This window comes from Poecile atricapillus, chromosome 13 (assembly GCF_030490865.1).
Source record: "Poecile atricapillus isolate bPoeAtr1 chromosome 13, bPoeAtr1.hap1, whole genome shotgun sequence".
Classification (NCBI taxonomy): Eukaryota; Metazoa; Chordata; class Aves; order Passeriformes; family Paridae; genus Poecile; species Poecile atricapillus.
In genome coordinates, this window is record NC_081261.1 from 5,037,966 (window position 1) to 5,065,678 (window position 27,713).

At 42.8% G+C, this 27,713-nt stretch overlaps 1 protein-coding gene across 4 annotated transcripts in view; it reads right to left on the bottom strand.

The window, feature by feature from the left end:
- Positions 1–27,713, bottom strand: part of SGCD (sarcoglycan delta) — a 316,209-nt gene that overhangs the window by 182,739 nt on the left and 105,757 nt on the right. For all 4 annotated transcript variants that reach the window (XM_058848579.1, XM_058848580.1, XM_058848581.1 and 1 more), the window contains exon 2: positions 17,391–17,576. The gene's annotated coding sequence lies outside the window, so the exon portion shown is untranslated. The remainder of the gene's footprint in view (positions 1–17,390; positions 17,577–27,713) is intronic.

A 27,713-nucleotide genomic window follows, 5' to 3' on the forward strand; every position in this document is an offset into this window, starting at 1 on the left:
ACCATCCCTGGGCAGACCATTCCAGTGCTTGACAACTCTTATGGTGAAGGAATTTTTCCTAAATCCCAACCTGAATCTCACTTGGTACAAATTGAGGCCATTCCGCTCATCCCATCACTTGACACCTAGTCCAGACTGATCCCCCCAATCTCCCCCAGCCTCCTTTCAGGCAGTTGTAGGCAGCAATAAAGTCCTCCCTCAGTCTCCTTTTCTCCAGGATAAACACCCCCAGCTCTAGCAAACATATTTGCAGGTCCTGTTACTCATGGAAAAAGCTTTGCAAGACTGCAATGCTGCAGAGGAGTTTTTCAAAGGGAACAACAAAAGCATCTCTGATAAAAAAAGCAGCCATGTGGCTTCACTGAGCCTGGAAAGGACTGAGCTCACAGGATGCCACTAATGCCAAGAGAAGATGGAATTATTAGTAGTATTTACATAATCAGCTATGCTAAGAGAAGATACTGAAAAAGCAGCAAAAGCTCTACTAATTGTATTACTCTAAACTTAAGTGTTCTCAACCCAACATGGAGATCTCCAGGGGAGTTTTCCTGATTTTTTTTTTTTTTTTTTTTTTTTTTTTTTCCCAAATCAGCTAAATTATAGCCTTCCAAAAAACTCTGGGCAAATGACAGCTTATTCCTCAAGAAGACTACTGTACAACTGGATGGCTGAAATATCAAGATCATTTCCGTGGAATTTATTCCCATTTCCCATCCTAATTACTGATGGATGAGTTAGTGTCACTGGAATTATAATAATTTGCCTAAGTAGCAGGTTTTAAAATAATGATGGGAATTGCATGCAGAAGCTGTTCTTGCACACATTATTTATACATAGTGTGTGTGTTTACGCTCCATACATGAGTGGCTATTTTGTCCCTGGAGATCCCCGATAACACGGTAACAAGGATCCTACAAGCACATCCACACGTTCCTCTCTTCTCACTTGCAAACATTTCCCTTCCCAGGGCTGTCACCACGTCTGCCAGCTGCTGCCCTGCTGCATTTCACACTCCCTCTCACCCTGCACAGGCACCTGCACGGCCCATGCAGGGGGCTGCTCATTCCAGCAGTGGCACTGCCCTCTCCATCCTCAGGAAAAATAGATAAAAACCAAAAAAGCCTCCTTCCAGCTCCAGTGAAGGTGGGCTGGCTGAAGCCCAACTCTGATGCCCAAACACTTCTTGTGATCCCCTGCCAGCCAGTGCTTTTCCCCAGGTGAGACCATGTACCATTTCAGCCATTTGGGGATATTTTCCCCCTTCTCTCTTCGGCTGTTTCAGTCTCAGCATAGCTTCCAAAAGGCTATGAGCTTTTTTCTTTTTTAGTAATTCATTTGCACAAACAGAAACACTCTGTACTCCACACGAGGAAGCCTTCTGGAATAGGCCAGGCATCACCAACTTGTCATGGCTATGCTGTTTTTAGCAGCCTGATTGCTTTTCCTCCTTCAAAAACAAACAGAAATTATCTGGAGGAGAGGAGGAGATTTGTTTTCAAACTAAACCAATTTCTCCAAACCTCTGCCATCTGCAATCTCCCACTGCACTAGGGTAAGACAACAATGCTCAGGCTGTACCCAGCAGGCTCCAAAATCTGGGTGGGTACAGATCCAGGTGAGACACCAGGCTCTCTGCCCACCCCCAGCCCTGGACCAGACTGTGACACCAAAATCCTGCAGGAAAACCTGTCCTGAGCTCACCCCTGCCAGCAACACCCCCTCTATTTGACCAAATACTTGGCCTTTTGAAGCTTTTCCCAAGTTCTCAAGTGTTCACTTTCACAGTCATTTTGGCCAGTGTAAAAATCCCATTTTAACTCTCGTAGGAGCCCAGAATAACAACTGAAGCTAAAATTAAGCCATTTTCTCTCCTCACAGAGTAAGAAAAGCTCAAGTGTAACACTCCTGCTCAGCCCAGAATGGTTCATTGAGCCTTAGAACCACGTTGGTGCCGTGTTTGGGGGTGTCCATGGACATCCAGCATCCTGGAAATGGGAGAGGCTGGATGTGTAACCCTTGTGTCTGCTTGGAAGGTCAAGGAGAGATTAACAGAAAAGTCACAAAGGGAAATCAGCCACTAAACTCCAGCCAAAAGCCACAGGGAACTGGGTGATTAATGCTTTGAAAATCCTCCTTACCAATCAGGGGCTATTCTAAAGACCAAGACAGGTTCAAAACACCCACAATTAGAGCAAAATTTATATTCAGTTATTGAGGAAGCAGGTTTGTACTTGTTGAAAGCTCAGAAAATTATCTGGTTTTACTGTTCTTGTACTGCTTCCTTTCCTTTTCTTGGAAAATGGGCCCATTTTGAACAGCAGCAACTCATTGTTCCAGGATGGAGCAATATGAAAGAACATCATCACTGCTCCCATTTCACAGGGACCACAACAAGGGCTCTGAGGGCACCTTTCCTGCAGTGGCAGAGAGGATTACATCCTGGGAACACAGAGCCCCTGCTCCAGCCACAGCTAATAAATAATACTCTTCCATATGTAGGCAGCAGGTACAGAATCCTGGCAGGAGTCCTGCTGTGGTAATGCCCAAGTGTGACGGGAAACCTGAACAATCATTTAACTTGGGATGCAGAAGCAACAGGTCCTCACTTCAGTGCAGTATTTCAACAAGTTTGGTAAAACCACCAGAGACTGCTTGAAAATAATTTTGCCTGTCTCTAGCAAAAAAACAAAACAAAAACGACCATTTGAAGTTTGTGCAAGTGATGTCAGCTCATTTTTTTCAAAGGGGCAACATGACAGCTGTGCTGCAGATAATCAAGAAACCCAGGGGCAATTATGTTTCAACGTTGTGACAGTGGGGATATTTACCAGCCTCCTTGTTACAGCCACATATTTCTTGGCAAAATGTTCACTAATAAGGAACATGGGATGTCATCATTCCCTTGGAGAATATTTTGCGGGTGCTTTTTGCTGTTGTTTGAAACAACAGGACCCTATTCCATGTGAAGCAACTGTTACTGCAATTATAAGCTACTTTAGTAGAGAAAAGGAAGTTTTGCAGACACTTCTGCCTCATACAAACTAAAGAACAAGCATGACAGCTCGCACTGCTACAGAGGGCACTCTGATTTCTCTGTCTGATGCTCTTTGGTGTCTCCAGAGTGGCCCCTGACTACCTCACATCTGGCAAATTATCAGTCTTCCCCAAACCCCAGGCAAGGGTGAGGGAGTGCCCCTGCAAAGACGGAAAATCTGAAGCACTGAGAAGCCAGGAAGTTATTTACAGAAAATGTTTCAGAAACAGATACACAACCTCGGACTGTTTTTTCCACTGTGTTACTTTCCTCTGTTGGCACACTGCAACTTCCTGTTGGTTCACAAATATTTATGAGTGTGTCCTCCATGAAAATTGAACATTCAAGGTCTGCTTGGAGCACATTCTTGTCCTAGGACAAGCCCCTAGCTTGGGCTGCTACAACATCAAGAATGCAATGGACTTCAGTACATCACACCTCATGTGTGAGCTATTCCCTGAGCCTAAAAGCTCACCTAATAATTATTAAAGTCATTAAGGGAAGACAGTACATAATGAAATGCACTTTCATGATACCCCAGAGTAGTTCAGCAAAGGAAAGGTTTGGGCACTGGCAGCTCCTGACGTGCTGCTCATGAGAATGGTACAGCTGAGGGCAGAAATCCATCCACTCCCTGCACACTTGTGCTCTTGGTGCAAAATGCACATGGTCCTGCCCTCCTTCTTGAACTTTTCCTTCTCCAGAACTACTTGGACCCTTGATCATTTCTCACAGTGGTCTTGTAGAGAGAGGAACTGGATGAACACGAGTCAGTTGTCAGCAGGACCGTGCCTGAGTGATGTGCTGGGGAGGGGGGAGCACCCAGCCCTGCCACTGTAACCCCCCTTCCTCCCCATCCCTTCCCAGCTGAGCTCAAAATCAGCTTTAGCTTTAGCAAGTCTACACTCTGGAATAAACAGCAGAGCAGTATCAGCTTCAGCAAAAGGTCTACAGGACACAGCAAAGCACCAAGGGCACAGCATCCTACCAGCACACCTCACCCGCTCCAGTGGCCTGTGACTTCCAGATCCAGAGCCCCAGCCAGCCCCAAGGGCTTCCAGCTCTCTTCCTTTCTCCCTGAAGGGCCCCCACAGCAGCACAGAAAGCAAGCTCCAGCCAGTGCTCTTTTACATTCAATTTGTAAATTGACTACTCAAGGCAGAGGAGAATCAGCTTTCTTTAGCAACCAAAGGTGAAGTGATGCTCCATTTCCAGGTGTGCAGCCTCCTTCTCTTAAAGCTGCCCACGCCACACAAGCCTGCTCCCCTTTGCCCTCCCTTCCCATGAGGAGATTACAGATTCCCACAACACAGCACTAGATTTCCTGCAACAGAGAGAAGGGGAGCAAATTAAGGACTCATGATGAAAGGTTCATGTTCTCACTCTTCCCTCCCAGTTCTGTGCTCAGACTTTGTGCCTGACATAGTCTGGATTTATATGCAGGTCACTCAGTCGTTCTTCTCACATGTGCATCAGGTGCTGCTGGAAAATGTGGCCATTATCCATCAAGTCCTTAGCTTCAGTCAGCTTCCAGAGGAAGAGTAATAGATGCACTTGTGTTGTCACATCATTGTCCAAAATGTCAGGGTAAAAAGCCCTGAGCATTAACAACTCCCTAAGGAAATCAGTCCTTAAAAAAAGGTAGAATAAAGAGAAAAAAAGAATGAGAGGGACAGAAGAAAAGTGCAGAGTTTCTCTTTTCATCAGTGATGACTTTCAGTGGAAAGTGCCCTGACCTGCTGCATGCCAGCCAAGCACCCACACTCATCTGACTTCCACTGAAGTTTACATTTTATCTGGATAAAGCCACACGTGCACATGTCAGGTTTCATTTCCAGGACCCAGGAACAGTCTTCTTTTTGGACATCACACATTAAAAGAGACATATCAGTTTGGAGGGTGAGAGTAATCTCGTCCCAGGGCACCTGCACTGAGATTCAAGCAGTGTGGAGAGGTGATAGCATCAGGCAGTGCAAATCTTCATAGATAGTGAAGGGAAAGGGGGGAAAAACAGAAAAGAGAAAGATTAAATCAAAGATGACAAGAAGCAGTAGTCAAAGTTAGGAGGAAGAGGAGGTCAGGCACCCAAACTAATCAAGGTGGCACGGTGATATTTTCCTGGTGTGGTCAATCTCTGTGATCTGCTTTTAAAGGATTTGCTAAAGTTAAGTGAGAACTACGCAAAGCTTCAAAGCTTTTAAAGGCAGGTAAAACACAGGCATGAACAAAGATATTTTTTGCTGAAATGCAAGGAAGAAAAGGGAAATGGGAGGCAAAGCATACCCTGTCCTGAACAGCCTGAAGCTGAATTTTTTGACCTGTACTCACCAGTTCCTAAAATAAGCCTGACCTGGGACTACAAACCCTGCAGAGAAGCTGCTGCCATTCCTGGAAGGCTTATGAAATTTATGGCACATATTTTTGCATTTGCAGCTGCAAGTACTCAATATCAAAACCTCGAATGGCAAAGATAAGGTGCAGTTAATCCAAGAGTGCTCTCTCCTTGAGTGCCCCTTTTACACAACCCCTCATCCCAGCACAGTCAATACAGCCCAGAAAGATGCTCATTAAAAAATAGGAAATTAAGCCAAAGTTAGACAGGACTGCAGGAATTTGTCTCAGAGATAGCAGCACCAGTTCAGTCACCTGCACCAGATACGTCCCTTCCCTCTCCAGGCTCCAACAGGAGAGGCATGACCACACTCTCAGCATTACATCCTACCTCTAGCTCCTTAATTGGGCTTGTGGATTACTAATAAGTAATTGATACACAGGAAATGAATGTGAAGCCACCGCTGCGTGTGCCTCTGCATACAAATACAGGCAGCTGAATGCGCAGCAGCAGCAAACGCTGCAGTCCTGCCATTCCTATGGCATTTCCAGTGGGAACGTGCTTAAAATATCTCAGCATAAAGTGTTTCACTTTGTACAAATGATGCTGGTGTGATTGCTCAATGCCTTTTCTGCGAGGAAACTGCAGAGGGCCGAGGGGGTCAGATAAAAGCCAAAGATAACGTGTTATGCAGACTGCTCTGGATGAATATCAGGAGAAAAGAGAGACTTTAAGGGGCAATACAATAAGAAATCAAGATAAAGATTTATTTTGTGGCACACAAAGCCAAGTACACAGCTCTCCACGCACTCAGTCTTCAGGAACAATTTTCCTATTTTTTCCCTGGGAGCCAAAAAAAGTCCCCAAATTAATCTCTGTGCACTGCCTAAATTTGTACTTAGTGCCAACTTTGTATCAAATTCCTCCACAGCGTAAGATGCAACGCTGTAAATAGGCTCATTTTCATTATTTTATCAAATTGTGTTAACTTTCTCTGCAGCATCCTCTGGGGCTGGCAACACAGAGACGTGCAGGAAATGTAAATCACTCCCCTTTTGATATGATAACCGTGGCAGTGAATTGCATCCCAGAAATCAGCTCAGGATTATAGCCAAGAACTCGCTGAAAGCACTTGGCTGTGGCGTGGTGCCAGCAGGGGAAACTTCAGCTGGCAGGTCAGTGTGACACGGGCTCAGGGCTTGGGAAAGAGGAGCAATGTTCAAACCCACCTACCTGGGGCTGCACAAACCCCACAGCCAGCAGCCTCACGCTCAATCTGGAATTAAAAGATGCAAACAGGTGCTAAAAACAAGTGTGTATTTGTGTATGCAAATACATGGGGGAGCGGGATTAAATATGAATAAGCACCTAGGAAAGCAACAGCCAGAGGCTGTAAGATAAAATCTACCTGCCAGACAAATACAGATGTGTCTATATATATTTATAAACAACCACACACCAAAAAAAAAAGCATTTCCTGCGCTGACCTATTTGTGGTTACAGAACATTATGACAATAATTATAATCATGTACCTTTCATTTAAATAATGTTTTCAGTTTCAAAGATTCAGAGGATGTTGGAATGCAAATAAAGATAATCAGGACGTGAAAATAATTGTTTTCCTAATACCTTATTTTTCATGTGCAAATGCCACTGCTAACAGCTCCCAGCATTAACCCTGGGCCAGAACCCCATGGAATTCAGTAGTGCACAAACACTAAAAGAAAAATCTGTCTGAACCCTCAGGAATTTGCAGCTCTAACAGCAAAGAGGCAGCAGATGGATATGGACAGAAATAATCAAGAGGTAGTAGTTAACAAGGCAGGCGTTAGTCTCAGCAAACCGAATCCCTGATTGCTGTGAGCCTTGTACAGGCACCACAACAAAGAGGAGTTTTGATCATTGATGCCCCGCAACACACGAAGCTCTGCACATCCTTCATCTCCACCACTGCTCTCCATCTGTTGCCTCCACACTTGCTGGCAATCCGTGTCTCCTTCTCCCACTGCACTCAGATTTTTCACACAAAAGATCCCCTGGCCAAGGGCTGCCATGTCTGCCCTCACTCCCCAGCACTGAGCATAGCAGGGCTCAAACTGCACCACAGAGACAGATAAAAACATTTAGGGACAACGTTAATGGTAATTTTTATTAATAACTAGTCCAACAGAGTATGAGCATGCATGCACACAAGCCTAAAGCCAAAATTCACACACACGAGCTCCGTGTAAGACAATGGAGTGATCTGAGCACCTTCTGATGGCTCTCACTGAGTCCACCCTCCTCTTGCTCTCAGTGGGAGCTGTGCAGAGGAGAGGAAGAGCAGCTGGCACATAGTGATCTTGTGAAACTGAGACACACCATCAGTAAATGCAGGTACTACACCCAATCTCAGCTGGAACCTCCAGAGGCACCACAGTAATCAGAACTAGCCCAACAGACAGATAGCTGAGTGGCTATGACAAACAAATGGCAAAAAATGTTTAAAATGTTCTCAAGCAGCTCTTTGTAACAGAGATAACATCTGCAGGACACAGCATTCCTGCCAGGAGTTTTTATTTCAGCACATTTGACTCAGTGATCTGCTTACTGCAACACCTTTCAGACTAACTTTCAGGAAATGAAATATTCATTTGTATAACCAAACCTGTCTTTCATGACACAAGACCATTCCACATGGCTTTCAGGTTCTTAAATTAAATGCTTAAAAGTCATGAGGTGGGGAAATAAAAGCCTGCTCTACAGCACCAATCCATCCCTCTTGGCCAGCCAGACCTGCATGGCAGGGAAGTGCTGTTCCATTTCCACAATGTACTCCAAGGGTTAAACAACAGATATCTATTTCTATTATGTTGTGTCTGTTTGTTTATTGCAACATTCTCTTTTCCTCCTTGGGCATCTCACAAAAATCAAAAGCATCAAACGGGAAATACTGTCCCCAGTCCAAGTTCACAGAGCCTTCACTCTGCACAGTCAGGTGTGTTCCACATCTCTTAATTACATTATGTTTTCAGTAAGACACAGTTAAGTGCAGGGTAGGAGGGCAGCTCCTACATAAAGACATGCACAACAAGGCATCACCTTCCACTTCCATGCTTTTAATGTCCAATGTGACACATTTTCCACTGCAATTCAAACCTCAAAAGTGGAAAAGAAATGGCATGTAAATGGACCTTCCTTGCACTTTCAATCACTGTTAGCAAATCTTAATCTCTTTAAGCCTGGCCATTTAAAATCAGGCCTATTTAACTTGCAAAGGTAGGTCAGGTTTTATTGATCACCCCTAATGCACTCTTAAAAAAATGAGAGCAGTGAGATACACAGCTCGGTTGATGAAGGCTCACTGAAAAAACATCTGATAACATTTGCAGCCTTCAAGCTATGCTGCTGTAAATGTGATTTCCATATGCACCAGAATGCAGATACAGCCTTGCCAGTTCATACTGCAAAGGGAAAAGGAAAGCTCTGCCACAGAGGAGGTGGATTACTCTTTGCATTGACTGAAAGCACAACTATAAACTTCTAGAACACAGGCACAGCAGCCCAAGCCCATTTAGTTCTCAGTTATCATTCCTCAATCTTTCTTCAGTACAGTATTTTGTGCGTGGATTTCCTACTCAGAGTCCATTCTATGCCCTGATTTTGAACTACAAACAACTGAGAACATTTTTCCAGCTGCTATAGATATAAGGAGGGTTATTGTTATTTATATTACGGCATCATGTAGAGGTGCTCGTAATTAATCAAAGTTCCTTCTTCTGCACCTCTCAGAGAAGGACCAGAGGAGAAGCAAGTTTTAATAAAGAAGTGCAGCATTTTCCACCCACATGGACAAGCTCAGATCAGACACATTGCAAAGTCTAGACAGTTCTACTTGATACGTTTTTTTGCTTCCCTACTCTGCCTATTTGTGAAGAATTTCACTTATGAACCACCATTCAGAAAAATGAAAAGTATTTCTCCATGCAAAACTAAACACGATTTTCATGTTTTTTATTTTTCATGCCATGCTAAAATAAAACCACAACGGGTTTCCAATTGAAACCTGATAAACCACTTCCATTGCAACTATTAAATATTCATTTTTGTGGCCTGAAAAGAGATTCTAAATGTATTTACAGACACATAAAAACCACTGCAATTAATACACAAGAAGAGACAGTGGATTTCCAGCATTACTTCTGCTGCAGACTTCTTGTGCAACTCAGCAAGTTCCTTAATCAACCTTTACACCAAGCTTCCTCCTCCAACTAATGAACAGGTGAGCTGCAGAAATGGATCACTGCCTAGGACATGCTCTGGAGCTACACTGTCAAATAGAAGACCTAAATAGGATAAATCCTCATCAATGACTTGAGGCAATTATCAAATGTTTATTAGCCCCTAAAGTGAAGGCTAATAAACCTGCTTATTTTAGCAGATAAAGTCAAATTACCTTGATTGAAGTTGGTAAGTGTTCGAAGATTAACAGCTCTGGCCTCATATGCTTTTAGTTATTGGTGATGAAGTGTCAGCTCAAAAAAACTGAAAGATACTTCCTAGTTATTTAGGCAATGTGAAAATTGGGCAGTTATTTTCCAGGAAACATGGCCTGTCTGACAGGTTTTAAATGAAGAAAAGTGATATTATTACAATTATCATTAGAAGAAGATGTCCCTCATCAAAATGTGTCTGCATTTTAATTGACAAGGTCCAGGTTAATGCTGTGAAAATGCCAATGAAAGCAAAGCCTGTGGCTCAAACTAATTGTCAGCACTCAGCAACCTCCACCTCTAACCCACCACAGATTTATCACTCTGTGCAGACTGTACTCGTGACAAGAAAGGTTTGAATTAATCATTAACAACTAGAAATTCCTCCCAGACAGAAAGCAAGTGGAGTGCAGGGCTGCCCACCACCCTGTTCCCGTGTTCCTGAGCCAAGGACAGGTGCAAGCAAGCCTTCCTAAGGAGAAAGATTTTTTGTTGTTGTTGTTTTCCCCCCTTTTAAAAGCATTGCAGGGGAAAACTTCCAGTGATGCTCTGTGTTTTGGTGTCACCCCTGGGAGCAGCACAACAGTGCAGAGGACTCACACCTCCCTACTTCAGCCATGAACTCAAGGACACTTTGGAAGGTGTTACCCTGCAGTCCTGGTTGAGCACCACCTCTCCCACCCAATGTAGAACATAAAATGCAAAGGGGTTTGTAGAAAACTTCTTGAATTGTTGTTATTATTATTATTATTACTATTATTACTACTACTATTATATTTATATTTATATTTATATTTATATTTATATTTATATTTATATTTATATTTATATTTATATTTATATTTATATTTATATTTATATTTCCCCAGCATGCTGGTGCAGACCCTTCAGAATATGACTGGGCAGAAGGAGAAAAGCTGAGAACCTCCAGTACCTGATAGAGGCACTGCCAGGGAAATGGAATAATCCTAACCCTCAAGGTGCTTTTTCATTCAGAATGCTTTGATTTTCAGCCTCTCCATCCATGTGGGTGATGGCATCACAACAGAGCTTGAGTACACATCAATTTGATGGTTGCTCAAGCCCCAGTCTTTATTCAACATAAACTGAAGTGTTCCTTCTGACACGGCATTGTGACTGGAAAGCACAACAGCACTGGAAGAAAGGAAGAAGGGAATCTCCACAAAGATCAGGCACCACTTCCTGAGGTGGACAAAAAGGCATCTGGCCACTCCTGTCCAAGGCACTTAGTTTGTCTGGAGAGATATAAATGGAACTACCTTACCCCACCTATCACACAGAGAGAAAAAAGTTGAAAAAAATTCTCCCTGTTTTTTTCCTGGACAGTCAGGAGTAAAAAACAGATGGTATTTGGTGTTGTGAAGGAAAAAGACACAACTTTGTTTGGAGGAGGCCAGTGCTGTGGGGCCCCTTCCCAGAAACTGGAAGGCAAAGTCTGAGGAGGTGTCAGCCCATAAACAGAAAGGCTGCTCACTTCATTGTCCCTTTTACCCCAGAGGTGAAAGGCTCCTTCCATTTGCCTACAGCAACCCTGCCTTTTTGGTTTTGCTGTTATCTACACATTCACCACAGAAACTACGAGCTGAAAAGTTCCCATTAAACGATGCCAACAAGAGCTCTCCATTCACAGCTAACGCTTGGCTGCACACATTCCCTCTTATTTCCAAACATTTTCAGTATGTTTTAGCTTCCCTTCATTAGACATTCATAATTATTTGCAGCACATCTAAACCTGTGCAATGGGCTTGTGCTTCCAAATACAGTCCCCTGGCTGCAAAAAATCAGCATGACAGCACTAGAAAGAAAGTAGAATTTATATCAATCAGGAGGCAGAGCTCAGGAAGAGGATGAGGCTCACACCATCATGATTTGAGTCAGTGACTTCCACCAGGCAGCAATTTGGCTGCCTTTACAAAATCCAAGGTATTTCTTAGAGATCACCCCTCAGTTAACCATTAAATCAGTCAGCAACTGTGACAATGAATTTTGTAATAAAAATGTACAAAGTGGAGACTTCTGGTACCTTATCTGAAAACTTGAGCAGCCAAAAGGGTTTTTCTGGTCTGAAGAGACACTGTTATAAAATATCTCCATAACACCTCACACCTGTTACTGCTGTGGCTTTACAAGGCTATTTCCATCACACCCCTCAATACCTAAACAAAGGCTTCATTGAGGAAAGTTACACCAAATGCTCATTTCTTTAGCTCAGCCCCCAATAGCCACTTACAAATTTGTCAGGGCTTCCCAAAACCCTCCCTCTTTCAGACTTTCACATATCCTAAAGGGGTCCCTAAGGAAGGGCATCCCTGGCACTCAGACTGGGCTGTGCTCAGCTCAAGGCAGTGGCAGCCACTCTTCAATTGTGAGACCAGAGCAGCTCCTGAACTGGCCACGGTGCTGGAGCTTCCAGCAATTGCCTCTGTGACCCTTAAGACAGAGGCTGTCCAGGGACAGAACTGTTCCTTTAGGTAACTGCATTCCCAGGGCTGCCTGGTGCCCGTCACACTCCCCCCCTTCCATTTACAAGGCCAGTTTCTGAGGATCATTATGAAGTAAACATGTCATCCTGAAGGATGAAAATATAAAAAGCTGCAGCTCCTCTAAACATGGACATTACCAAATCACCACTACACTGGAACACAAAAATGTTGCTCCCTGACTGCAGAGGGGGCATGGGTGACTTCCCCACAACACACACAAATCTTTATCAACCTGGATGCACAATTAAGCTACACATTCATCCCAGAAAAGGTAAAAAATTACTCCTTGGGTGGTGTCACAGCTGAAAGCAGAGCAGTAAAGGCTCCAGAGCACCCTGAGTGATCAGTCCCATATGAGACATTCTCCACTAAGCTTTGTGCTGGCAGCATTCCCACTATTTGAGGAAGGAGACACACAGCTGGATGTAAAGCTTGCAATGCAGAACTGCCTTAACTACATGGCAGGAGGATGGCAGTTCATAATTAATTTTCCACATCAACTGTTGGCTGCCCTCCTCTTCCTCTCTGCTGGGCTGCAAACTGTCAGTGGATACTTATCCAGAAAGCAGGCCTGCCACAGAGCAAAAAGCATGATTATTATTAGCTAGTATTTTACAGGGCATGCTAGCCAAAAATCAGAGGTAAGTGAGCCTGGGCAGAGTGAGAGCAGTACCAGTGCAAAGGCAGCCCTGCCAGAAGCTGCTTGTCCTCTGAGAGATGCAAAACCAAAGGGAATAGAAAAGCAGGATGAAGAGAGCAAAACAGATAGGAGAAGGTTGCAAGGAGACAGAGAAAATCTGTTCTCAGACAAAGGTTTTGAGCCAGCTGATTTCAGAACATCTGCAGCCCAATGAAACATAGGCCCTTTTCCACCCTGGCTGGACTCTGCCTAAGACATGGCCCATGGGCTGCCAAGCAGCAGCTCTGCAGAGGACAAGGGGCTCCAAAGTGCTTTGTTTTCTGAGAGAAAGGACGTGTGCTCCACTCAGAGCCAGCATTTCCTGCTCCTCAGTCTCAGGTCTCTGCAGGGCTGGAGTGCAGAGTTACTACAAGGAGGCTGCTGGTCCTTGCAGGGGAAAGGTCTCCAGAAGAAAACAAACCCCAATTTCACCACGCTCTCTGAATCATGACTACAAACATCAGAGAGCAGAAGGCCAGGAGCAAAACCATTTGTATGACTTCAGACAGACCCACTGACTTCTCAGTACTTCAGGAGAACAGGTAAAAGACTATTATATTACTGTTCTGTGATTGCTATCTTAAGAATCTCATGTTAGTTTTGGAGTTTCTTATTTTCTTTCAGCAATTCAACTCGGTTCTGCCGCTGCTATCACCTTTTTAATTCATTTTACAACAAGATATTTGTTATCAGAAATTGTGCTTTGATATGTGTCAGGTTGATGGATGCAATAAAACCCTGTCAGGAGAAGCTGAGTGAATGGGGCTGCAGAAGTGGCATCATCAAGGGAATTGACACCTTAACAGCCAGTTTGCTGATCCTGCAACAAAAACATGCAAATATAATCGCTGTTTTATTTCCTCCCCTGGCAAAACAGTCCAGAGGAACACTATAAGATATTTGCATAAATGTTACTCATGCAAACAAGCTCAGCCTGCTCACTGATAAAAAGCCATATGTAAAACACGATCCTGTATGCTGTCCTCTTGTCCTGTTTGGTGTGCAAAATTCAATCCAGAGGAATAAAGGCTTTAATCAAAATACAGCTTTTAATTTTAGTTTAGGAATTCAAACTGCAATCCTGTGATGCTTCAACCAAAAATTTTCCCTCAATAATGTTGGAGGACAATTTTACTGACAAATTTTCAGACACAGCCCCACGTACCCCTCAGCAAAGACACTGAAAAGTTGCATTAGGGTCTTACTGTGAGAGCCAAAACCCATAGGCATATAAAATCAGATTTAAAATAAAAATCCTGATTTAATAAATGAAATAATATAAGGAACAAGAAAATTTGAAGAAAGAAATAATAAGTTTTTATTGCACCACATAATAGAATGAATGAGAGAGGGAGAGCTGCCCACTGCTCTGCTGCAGGTCAAGCAGGGTTTGAAGTCTCTGCTTCAGCTGACCAGAGCTGCAACACCACCCCTGCACTGGCCTGGAGCACAAAGAGATTTTTTTAACTGGCACTGATTTACAGAACATCTGGAAAAGGTAAAAAATGTGATGTTGAGATTCAACTTTTAGAAAAGAGAAATAATATTACTAGTCTAAACAAAGCAAAGGGAAAATTTCCATAGCAATTAATCTGAAAAAGGTGAATTACACTGAGGATTTATGTTCATGTAATGAAGACAATTAATTGCTATGAGAGCCATAAAACACATTAAATGAACAGGTTTTTTTCCAATTCTACTCACAAGATAAAATTTATTAACTATGTTTAATGGCTACTTAAAAATTTCTCTTACATATTTATTAAATGTGCCTTTTCAGCCGAACGGAGCATTTTACTAACTGGATTCTACTAATCTAAAAATGAGCAATTTCAGAAAAAATCTATTGCCCTGCACGTTATCTGCAGATCCATTTAAAGTAATTCCTCACACAATAAGATTACCATCAACACAATTTCATAAACGTTGCTAAAAGGGAAGCTGCTCATCTCACGTGAGCAAACACTGCTGCAATGATGAATAAATTCTGCTCACATGATTTGAACAGATGTTTCAGTTTTCAGTAGAGATAGGGAGGGAAGCGTTGAGTCCTGATGTCATTAAGTGTTACTGTAATCACTTAATTAAAACCCTCTCAACTTGGGAGAGCAGGACACATGGAAGAAACTGGATTAGGTGTGAGCAGTGAGCTCAGAAAGATGCACATCCAAATCTTGTGCTCAGCCAGGGCTGTGTGCCTCCAGCTGCAGGCATTGGATGCAGCTTGTGCACTTAGACTGCCTGAAAATCAGGGACAGATGTTTGCCACTTAAAAGTGACCTACAAGTGACTCTGTATTTTAGTCACCATTTACAAAATGGGGATAAGTAGCACTTCTGTCTTACTGGGGTGTTGTAGGAACAGAGAAAGTTGATGGCAGTCAAGTACTCTGGTAATCACGAGTCCCCAAGATGAAGAGAATCAATAAAGAAAGGCCTCTGCTATTTAAGTGAGAAACAACAGTTTGACCAAATCTTTACGGTTTAACACAACCTCCTCAACCTGCAATATTCTTCTTAAAGATGAAGCTTCCATAAGGGATTTAAATTAGAACCAAGTTTTAGATCCGATGGTCACGAAGTTAAATGCAAAAGTATAATCAAAGTCCAGCCTAGAGTTTAATGCCTTAATAACAATTTCACACAAATCATATAGACCTTAAGAGTGAGAGTTGGATTTGCTCAGGAATGACAGGGGAGCTCATTTATTACCCACCTGTCCAAGGCAGGAGCAGCACCATGGTTACACCAACACCCAACATCTCTGGAGCAGATCCTCACACACCCCGGGACACCCTGGGTACCCAGCAAAACTCTCCCCCTCACTGCAAGGAAGATTTACATATTTCAACTCAGAAATCTCAAACCCAAACAAGGAATAAACAAAACTGCTGTGATTTCTACATTCTAACAGTGCCATTTTTTTCTCTGTGAGAGTCAAGAAGCTCTCTTGATTATGAAATACCTCTCCTACAACCTTCCCTTTTAAGTGTTATAATCACAAGAGCAGTAGCTTGGAAATAAACAGGAATGAAGAGGATAATAAAGGCAGGAGCAATGTTTAACAAGCTCTTCTTCCAGAAACCAGAGCAGGCAGACAAGCAGAGCTGTGCTGTGCTGTAATGACGGGAACCTCGCCCTGGCAACCGTGTTGTTTGCTTGAAATTCCTGTACAAATTAACAGCACATGCTGTGGTTGGAACTGACCTTTCTTGACCCTCACCATTTAAAAGTTAAGCACCCAATTTAAGCTATTCCAACCAACTTTTCCCTGCAATTGCCAGACACTGGCAGAGCTCTGCTGGAGCATAAGAGTTTGAGCCCACAATTTCCAGAGCTAACATGACAAGTGCAACCAGATCAAAAGCAGAAGAACTGATGTACCCTCACCTGCATCGTGGTTTATTTTAGAGGCTTTTAAGAAAGTCTTGACTTCTTTTCCCTGTTCTTCCACTAACACCAAGCACAGGTGTTATATTGCTGCTGTACTTTTCTCAACAAGATTATAGCGCTGGTTCAGTCATATAAAGGAAGTCAATACCCATGTGCTAAATGAAAAAGGATAATATCATCTGCTACCATTCTACTGAGATCTGGGAACCATTGCTTTAAATCTGTTGTCTTTTTTTTTTTTCTTTAATCAGAAAACTTTGCCTTCACAGAAATAACCTGACCTAGGTAAAAGAAGCCATAGAATCAGAGACTGTATTACCCTAAAATCTCATCTAGCACCATCTTCATCAACAATACATCCTGGCCTTCAGTTTCTTGTTAGAAAATGGTTGCATATTGCCTTGCTACAATTCCAGCACAGCCAGGGCACCATTTGTGTGGGTATGAGAACACTCACAGTAATTTTAAGTGCTACACAACAAAGGGAGAATACGATTATACGGGAAATTGGGAGTGGTATTTCCATCCTTTGCAAACAGTGAGAATATACAAAGCACAAAGGAAATCACAGGGCTGAATTATAAATGGGCTGCTTTATCTCCTTTTCTTTTTTCCCCATTTCTGACCCTCAGAATACAGTCATTAGTGAAACACAACAAGTGGGATTTTCAAAACATGGATTCCAATCACCAAGTATCCATCACCAGCAGCAACACATTTAGTTCACCAACAGCAAGCATTTAGTTCAATAAAGAACTTCACATAAACAGACACCCCCTCAAGCCCAAGACAATAAAACCACTTCACTCCTGGTGAATGCTTTCTAAATTCAGGGAGAGCAAAGCTTATTTACAGACACAGTATGAGCATGGCATGAATACAGCAATAAACTCAAAGGCTGCTAATGCTCTGTTTTTCCCATATGCAGACATTCAGAAAAGAGCAAAAATATAAGAACAGGGGAAAAAATACCTACCTTACCAAACCTGACTGTTGGACACGACTCGTTTCAGAGCAACATTGGGGTGAAGGTAAGTTCCTCAGATGACCACCAACCACAGTTCCTTTCCAAGCCCCCCAGAGGCTCCAGCTCTCCCTTGCCTGTGTCCCTGAGGAAGATGCAGTGTCCTCCAGTATTTCAGAGCCTCAGCTGCAGAAGATGCTGCTCAGAAAAAGAAAAGAGAAGAAGGTGTGGCATTAAATTCTAGGGTCAGTTGTTTGGCAGATTCAGAGCAGAACACAAGACAACATTGGATAGGAATGAAATGTCAAGGCAGGACAGAGAGTCTGTGACAATCCATCATGTGTGGCACCTTCAGAGGGCAATCATTGAATTCAAGAACTGTGGTGCACAGCTATTCTTGCTTTACAGTACTTTTAAAGTGTCCCTAGACCAGGAAATGAATGACAGCCTGGCTGCTTTTCATTCCAGTCCAATATCATAACACAGAAGTAAGTAATGCACTTCTCCATAGGGAATATTTTCATTCATTATGGAATTTCTGAAGAATAACAGGACTTTTATATCAAAAGCAGAGACATCACCTCAGTCTTAATACTCTGCATGATAAAATGGCTCTTACTCAAAGCTTAGGAACCTACAGCAGATGGGAATTTGTGACTGCCAGCCCAACACGCCACAGGTTCCCAAACTTCTGCCTCCAACACAATTGTCAGAGACTAGTAAATGTACTGGGGTTTTCTGGGAGCAGGGGGCTCGGCATTACTATGTTTTCTAGCCCACTGTCACTGCTGGATGTGCTCAGAGTCCCCAAGAGGTCAGACCCTGGCACTGAGCAGGGATGTGGGGCCTCACTGCAGTCACCAGGAGAGAACAGTGATGGAGGTGACCACCAGCAGCAGCACTGCCAGCAAGCAGAAACCCCAGAGCAGCACTGAGAAGTCAAAATGCTCATCCCTAACCCATGGCAGATGGAAACACTCAAAGGATCATCCTTCCCCACCCAGATAATATAGCCTGTGAAGCAAAACTGGGCACAGCAGCACAAAACAGGTGAGGACTGAGGAAAGAGGAGAATCTGAGCTCTCTATGTCAGATATATCCATGGCTCACATCCTTAAACCACACCCAGAGATGCTTTCCTAGATTAACTCAGCAGCCATGAAGATACTGTAACTTTGCCTAGGAATTTTATAAAAAGCAAAGGGAAAAAACATTAGAGATACAAAAGGTTTCCCTCAGAGGAGAAAGGCCATGGCAGCTCCAAGTACCACAAAATCCCATTACACCTTCACAAGAAACCATGAACCCATGAAGAGGTTACACCTATCTGGAAAACACATTAGATTTTGGGCTTGAAAGAAGGAATATTTCAGCAACCAGCACATGAAACTGTGCATACTGGAAGTTAGCATCATACACACAAATGTACATAATGGGTTTGGTTTTTTTGTGGGTTTTTTGTGTTGGTTTTTTGTTGTTGTTGTTGTTGTTGAAGCCCATACAGCACACACAGTCACACAGATCTGAACAATCAAATAAATTTACTTTATTTAGCACTACTTACTTTACTGGACCTCATATGTTACATACACCCCTAAAGGTTCCACAACACCTTGTGGGACACTCACACAGGAGTCAGGTGTGTGTTGTGCACATTCACAGATTTCCTGCATCTCTTGAACTCAGACATGAAGGACAAAACTGGACCTTCACAGCTCCTGTCCTCTTCCAGGCCAACCATGAAAAATCAGAGTGCCAACTGAAATGGCTGCTGAGTGACTCATGGGCACAGGAACAGCTGATGCTGCACTAGTTTGATCTGCAGGCAGCAGTAAGACCTAATTCTACTGCTTTTAAGGGATTTTATCTCTGGAGACCACAGCTACAATTACTTTTTCATTTCTACTCATAAATTGAAACATAGAATAGTCACTAAAGGAAATCAGTGCTACATTTTTGTGCATTAAGCAGAGCATCAGCTGAGTAGAGGAAGTAACAGCAACAGGCCCAGATCATCGCTGCAAGCTGAGGGCAGGGGCCGGGGCTCAGCCTGGGAAAGGTGGGCTTGTGAAAGTTCCTGTTTAGTGCAGTTTGCCAATGAATATGCAGCAAAGTTGAGGAGGAGAAGTAACAGGAGGTGTGGATGTGGAGGTGAAAACAACTTTATTCATGACAAAATGCAGTGAGTGTGCACAAATCCCATCTCTCATGATCTGAGATGGGGCAACTTAATGGGATTAAATCAATGGCCAGGTTTCCAGTGGGCAGCAAAGTGTAGATGCTCCAGTCTGAAGGCAGTGTGCCTCCTCCACACTCTGCTGATGTGTATCACACGATACAGAGGCAGGGAACTGGGCCAGGGACCATCCTAGTGAGCAATAAAGTAAAAAAGCTACAAAAGATAAATACATGGAAACCCTCACTAGCTATAATTTCTGTTGGCTCAGAACCATAAAAGGGAAAAAAAGAAGAAAATGTATAATTTAAAAAAAAAAAAAAAAAGTATGCCACTTGCATTGCCCAAACCTGCAGAGTTTTGCAGAAAAAACCCTTCACATTCAGTAGGTCACTCCTGACGTGATGATCAGTGTCCAGCTGGTTTCCCTCTCACAGTTACAGACCCTAGAGAACCCATCAGAGAGCTGCCAAGATGCCTCTTGGACCTCCTTGGCTTTGGGCAGTTCTTGCCAAGCCTGGAGCCTCGGGAGCATCCCACAGCTGCAGAGTGAGAACAGGGTGCCCAGACAAGCTGGAAATGTCCAAGGCCAGGCTGGATGGGGCTTGGAGCAACCTGGGATAGTGGAAGCTGTCCCTGCCCATGGCAGGAGGTGGGACTGGATGGTCTTTGAGATCCTTTCCAGCTCAAATCCACATGATCCCTGACACAAAAATCATCCATTACAGCCTGCTCCTGCCATAGGAGCTGGCACTGTTCCCACCTGAAACAAAACCAAGTCTGAACTTGCAAAAAATGCCCCATGTCCCAGAAATGGCAGTTTTGTTGTGTTGTTTCTAAGTTGCTGTGCTCCCCCACTCATCTTTGATCAGAGGGAACACGCCGACAAACTGCAAATTACTTTCATTATCCCACCACTTCAGAGTTTTACATTCAGTTAACATAGCTAAGTGGTATCAGATCCGTCTTCCACTCACAAAAGCCGGCATATGGATGTTCTCATTAATCAGAAAAGGCAGACAAGACATTTTTCCAGTAAAAAGGCAGTATTTCCCTTGGAGGAATCTCAGTCCTTTGCCGATGGAAAGCGTGAATCATAGAAAATAACTATATACTTAGGTGTAACAAATAAGCTCAAATATTAAATTTGAAGACACCATTCCCATCTTGGGATGTTTCCATGCCACAAATCAATGAAGCCTGGGAGACTCTCTCTCTCTCTCTCTCTCAGAAAGCCTTGCTGTACCTTTGCCCTGTTCTTAATCCTTGTCTTTAGCATCAACTATTGATCCCTGTCGGGGTGAGGACAGGAGCTGGCTGGATCCTCCTCTGACCCAGCACACTCATCCTTTTATTCGTGTATCTTAACAGTTCAAGGTGCAGCTTGGGCCTTGTGGCAACACTGATGAGCATTTGCAACTTCAGCAAGGGTAAAAAAGAGGTATCTAGAAGCTAAACAACACATCTGTGAGCAAATATTACAGTGTAGTAGATATCCAAATTAGTATGAGTTTGTCTCATCAAAAATTAATTACAATCTACCTAACTGCAATTGAATAAATTAGTTGGGCGTAGAAAAGATTAAATATTTAAAGTGGCTGGTGACTGAAAAATAATTGAAAACATAACTCCTTGCTTAAATATTAAATTTCTTTTATTTTTATTGCTAGTGTGGCCATTAAGAAATGAGAGTTCCATATGTGTGTGCATTCATGTAGATGGGTATGGCACATATGGAACATGTTCATGTACATTCTTCTAACTTCCCTCTTTCCCTAAAACTAAACCTGGGTAAATATTTCCAATGAATAAAGAAGAGCTCCACTGGCAGAGCCAGACAGCTGCGAAACAGGCAAGGGAAAACACATTTTTACTGCTAGGTATTTAGCAAGGTCACCTGCCTCTGCAAACGCAGAAGAGATCCCCCAGCAGGCTCTGAGCACAGCAGGGGATTACACCAATTCATTAGCAGGTATCTCTTCTAATTACAGCCTGGGACATGAGTCCCCCACAGCTGGGCAGGGAACAACTGCTGCTTTTTGCCTTTTCCTCAGGATCAAGCTCAGAGTTTCCTGCTGAGCTCCAGGACAGCAGCAGCACAGCCCCAGCACAGGCTCCAGCTCCAAGCCAAGCTCTGTTATCCCAAAGGATGCTCCTGGCTCCTCACAGTCCTGCTGGAAGCTGTGGGAGCGACAGCTCACCCCGTCAGCTCCATCTCTGGTAAAGATCTCACATTCATTTACTGCAAAGGTGACACGGGTGAAGAAGGGAATAAAATGAGACTTTGAATCCCTCCTTCCAGAAGGCTAATAGTAAAAAATTGGTAGCAATGCAACTCTGGCACATTTCCAACTATAACACTTAGAGTGCTGCCCACAGCCGTGTCCCAGACACACTTTATCATTCACCATGGCTCAGTGCAAAACATAAATAAAACAGAAGTCATCAGCACTACTGGCACTCAGCTGTTTGGAGGCTTTTTTTTTTTTTTTCCCCTGCCAACAAAACAAATAGTGAAATAGGAGAGCTGCAATTCAAGTGGTAACACTCACCATTAGAAATTTGGTGGGGGCTGGTGGTGAGATGGGAAATGAACTCAATTAGGGAATGCAGGCAATAATAAAATGAAGACTACGTTGTCTGAGGTTAATACAATAGAATACTGTGATACTGCCGAAGATCAGCATTGATTTTTGTTATCCAAGTACAAACTAACAGTATCCAGGAAAAAAGAAATAAGTGCTTAATCATCCTTGTTGAAGGAATTATTCCCATCAAAACAGCATCAATGTTACATTATGAGATTCAAGAGTGTATTTAATATCTTGCTGTGTTAGAAAGTGTTATGACACTGCACAGGTTTTGCTGCTGTTGCACCTAAGTAAATACTTTCTGAAAACCAACCCAAGAAATGCCACAGAAATACTTCCAATTTGAAATAAAATAAATTCCTTTCTTCAGCAGGCATTTGGTTTTCACCAAAGCTGCTTCTCAAGTTCAAAAGCATTAAGTTGCAGGTTACTGTCTAACTCTCCAGCTGCCAACACTGCATTACACTATTAAGTGTTTTTATTATTATTACTCCTATTATTACAGTCTGCTTAGACTATAAAATAAGATCTCTTGGGCTCCTCAGACTCAAACATTTACATCTGCCCTTGTACTGAAGCTCTTTCAGGAGATTATTCTTTCTTCTGCCAGTTCAACTGAAAGCAATGATGAAGTTACTGCAATGCATATGTCCTTGTCAAATAATGCCTTCAAAGGCTTGGCAGCACATTTGTGGGGGGATAAAAGCAACACTGAACTCACTTCAGCACTTCAGCTTCCACTTAACCGGACAGATCCTCAAAATAATTGAGAAATGAAATGAACCCAGTTCTCCCAACAAGAGCTGACAGGTTTGTACCAGGGGCAGCTGTGTGATACAGCCTTCAGTGATGGAACAATACCTAAGTGGATTTCCTCTTACTCTAAATTAAAAAGGAAACAATCCCATCACTCATCTTAGTGTCACAGTTAAGCTACAGGTCTCACTTCCACAGTTACTGGCTCAAGCAGGACTCCTCATCACAAATTTGAAACAAGCTTCTCCAGCCTCAAGTGCATGGCATCAACATTAACTTGTTTACCAGCTCACTAAAAAGCTTCATTTCCAAATTTAGGATGGCAGAGTCCTTAACTCATTGGTAAGGGAAAGTCAGCACCTTTCTTTTCCTTTATCCTTTTCATCCCTTTTACACTGAGCCAAGGACAGATGTTTTGTGAAAGCTGGGACAGATTATCACTTTTCCAGCTTCCCCCTCTCCTCCTGTGGTTCGTGTGCCCACACAGCTGTGCCAGGGTGTTCCCAGGGCTCCACTCTGCAAGCACAGCGCTGCAGGAGTGGGATGTGCTGTGAAAACCTCAGCTAACCCCATGGAAACAAAATTTACCAACCTGTGCAGCACCACAGAATTATGCTAACCAGAGAAAAAACATTTTTTGATCCATCCCAACAAAAACTTCTACGCAAACAAGTAAGTGCTCTGAAACTATTCTGGGATGTATTATTTATGTTCTATAATTGAAGTACATTCCAGGTTGAAGATTACTACAAGGTCCCAATACCTTTCCATCTCTTTACCATAGCTGATAGCACATAAGTGGATGCTATTACAGGATCAGAACATGAGAGCATAAGCTTTTTACACACACACTATACTTCTCTATCAAAGGTATTAACTTGACCACTATTAACTTTAATCTCTTTTGAACTCAGCACATTTCTATTTTGCCACCCAAAACTGACTTCTCTGTATCTTTTTCAGATGTGCTTGTCTTTTTTGTCTTTTTTTTCTCCCTTTTTTCCTCTTTTTTTTTTTTTTAAGTTTAATTTTTTCAGTTTAATTTGGTTTGGTTCAGGGACTCTCTCTTTGAAACACTTAAGATAAAACTTCCTAACCCTTCTGGCACTGGCTGCACTCCACTCTCACTGGAATCAGTGAGCTTTACAATGGGCCTGCATTAACAGTGGTCAGAAGTAAAAACTGCCTTTGCTGTCCTGATCTTTCACTGCTCAGAGATTTTTATGTTGCTGCCACTTCTAACCCATATCCTGTTGAAAAATGAATAAAGAAATGCATACCCCTCCATCTACTATTCAACGTCATTGCTAAGAAGATCTTTCATCCTTTGCTTAAGTTACTTATCTCCAAAGTCAATTTACTCCGTAATGTTATTGTTTATCTCTGTGGAACATACTGGGATAAGCTGGTACCCCAACTGTTAGAGAAAATACAAGTTTATTGGATCCTGTGGCACCTGGAGGACACACAGCTGTCAGCCAAGTGTCAAGCCAGAATCTGAGCAGGGTTTTCTATTACAAATTCAGGTTATTATTTTCAAACTGTTGATTCTAAAAGCCATGCATAGCATCAAATTCTGCTGCATTTCCTGAGAACGTGCCTCTCTTTTGACGCTTTAAGCCAACTTTAGTTGTACTAGGAAAAACAATTGTGTTTTGGTCATTTTGCGAACTTTGAAAAGTTTGGATAAATTTGTTGTTTACGAAGTCCCACCCATTGCTGCAGCTCTTACAACCCCAGGGAAGGTAGGAGCCAACAAAGCCCATGAATAACACAGGCCCCTCACTCAGTGCAGTGATCTGTTAGCCTGGAGAGTGTATCAGATCCAACAACACTTTAAAAAACACCAGCCTCACTTCCAAAATGTCCTTTTTCCTATGTGGATCATATAATTGAAGAGATAGAAACTAAATTTGAACTGGTAACCAGCATAGAAGCCTGGTAAAGCCCTAGAGCCTTTAAGTGCTTTGATTTCAGAAAGGAATCCTCAGGCTCTTCAGGAATCTGTCAGAAAGGACAGAGCAGGAGGACACAGGAGAGGGCACAACGTGATCTGGCACAGCATCAGGGATGAGAAAAGGGTGAGCAGGTGACTGGGGAGTGCACTGGGGACCCAGAAGAGGCTGAGCAGACCTGGGGCTGTGGGAGGATGCTGAAGCTTTCTAGGAACAGTGTCAGGAGTTTGGAGAAAGCTGATGCAAGTTAAAAAGGACCACAAGGAAAGAGAAGCACTTGCAAGCCCCAGAGGTTTGCCTTCCACCACACAGCCACATTGCACTTGCAAATCACAACTCCCTTAATGTTCTCTCCCCTTGCCAAACATCCACAAACATCCCTCTTCAGCCTCCACATGGGAGAGATCTCGAGCTCACCCATGCAAACATCTCCTGCTGCCGGCTCTCAGAGAGAGAAGGTTTGCTGGACTTCGACAAAGTCAGCAAATACCCGAAATACTCTAATTCACCCATAAAATAAAGCAGTGTCACGGTGCTGCCGTGGGGAAACTGCTGCCTTAACATGCTGTAAATCCTAAAGAACAGAGCAGAAATACAGCACCTGGCAGAGGCAGCCTGAACAGCAGTGCCTGAACTGCCTTCAGTGCTTAGGTGCCTCAGAGCAATCTTTGATTTGTGCTGAAAACCAAACCAGCTAAAAGGGGACCATGGAACATCAGGGAGTTTAGAATACCCTCGTTTCAAAGCAGGATGGGCTCCTGTCAGACACAGCTCGAGGCTGCTGACTCCAGGGCCAGACCCCAGCCAGAAATACGTCATTAAACCCAGGTAGAGCTTGGCATGACATGAAAAGACTCATTTAGCCACCACTGGCAAAGAAAACATCCAGGGCACCTCAACCCCATCTAAACTGAGGCACGGCTAAAGTACAATAATTAAATTCAGCTTAAAACCACTTCTAACAGGGCAGCATTTGAGATAGAAATTGGCCTTTTTGCTGATAAAAATTTGTATTTCCTACAGGTGCACACTGATACACAGGGTTAGCAGTGCTTAGAACTGAACTGCCTGTGCCATCAGGTGCTGGCATCGCTGCTCTCCCACCCACAGCTCATCACACCAGCACATAATTGTGTCCAGTTAAAACATCTTTGGAAATATGAACCCACAGACATCATGCATGAGAGTTTAGCGTGCTCTTCTTCTTTTTAAAGTGCTTCTAAGACTCTAGATAATATTGTTGTCAAAACCAGACTGCAGTTCTGCATGTATTTTAAGCCAACTAGCACAAATTCAGCTCAAAGGTTAATTTTTTTAAATCCACAACAGCTTAAACAATTGGATATTGCAAAAAAGCCTATGGCTACCTATCTGCATAGCACTGCAAACAGTTTGAACACCACTAAAATAAAATTCATTGACTTGAATTTATCTTTGGTGTGATTTCAGTGGGCCTTTGCCAGGCATAAATTTACCCACTGGCTTCTGGGACATGAAAGTACTATGAAATCATGGCTTGTAAAATGTCAGTGAGGAGGTTTGGATGTGGGCAAGCCTGTGTATCGAGCTCTTCTCATTACAAATCTGCAAACCTTTGGCAGTTTGCAAAATGCTGCACTTAGAAACATTTTGAGGAGCTATAAATAGACTGTTCAGCCCATGATAAATTATAATGTGTGAAGACTGCAAGACCAGAAATGTCTATAGCTCTGGGTTCTCAGTTCAAGCTTTCAGGACTTCTCTGACCAAATTTTCAGCCTTCAGGTTTTCATCTGTGTGTGTGTCCTTGTCTATAGATCAATGTCAGAGCCACCTCTGAGCTTTTCCCATTTCTAACAAAATGTAGTCTTTTTAAGAGTCAAAAACTGACACCAGTCATACAAACTGAAATGCTCTTGTGACATCCCCAGTTTAAAAAAGTAATAGAGAAAGGCTCAAGTCCCTACAGTTTGATGTCCCTGAAACTTCTAATTTTCAGAAGCCAAATAGTTTCACTGCATCTCACAAGAAAATTCAGAAATTTTGATTCAACCTCCTGAACCCTTGAGCCAGCTTGAAGTTACAGCCACACACTCTGCTCCTGGGGATCAGCTACAGAAAGGGCTGAATTTCACCAGCTCTGAGCTGCATTCAGAGTAGAAACAGTTGCGTGTTCCTACTAACTCATCTCTTATCAAGAACAGCTTTTCTGCTCTGATTGCTCGCTAAGCTGACATGGGAGCACAGCACACGCTCCTCACTAAAAATGTGGAACAATAAGTAGAGGAGGAAAAGTGTATGATCAAATTTGCAGTCTGTGTAACCCAGACTGGAGTTTTTAAAGTTAATGACTACAGAGTAATTCTTTTCCTTCTCAGATCCATACTGTGCATTGTGGTTTCCCAATCAATCCGAAGAGCTGTGACAGCCACTATGCACTGACAGCCATTGTACAGTGGCCATTACAATTATACACAGGCAATTATTGCTGGGCCAGAGACTCATGGGAAATGTGCTTATCCCTTCCTATTTCACTGTGAAAGGACAACAAAATGTAGTTAAAGTATATATTAATGGTTTTTCAAATAATATACTTGATTACATCTACAGCAGAATATTTTTTCTTCATGTTTCTATAATGAATCTGACCATGAAAAGCAAATTTATGCCCACAGTTTGTATCATTATAAACTCAACTCATTTGATGTGAAAAACCTACAGTTTAATTGCTTGATTTAGATTTTGGCTGGTAAAATGCGTACTGAAACATTACTATTTTAATTATGTTAATTTATAACTGAAAAGCTAAATTTGCAAAGGCAATAACATTAATTATTTACTTGCCCGTTAAAGCTGAATATTTATTACCAGGATAATT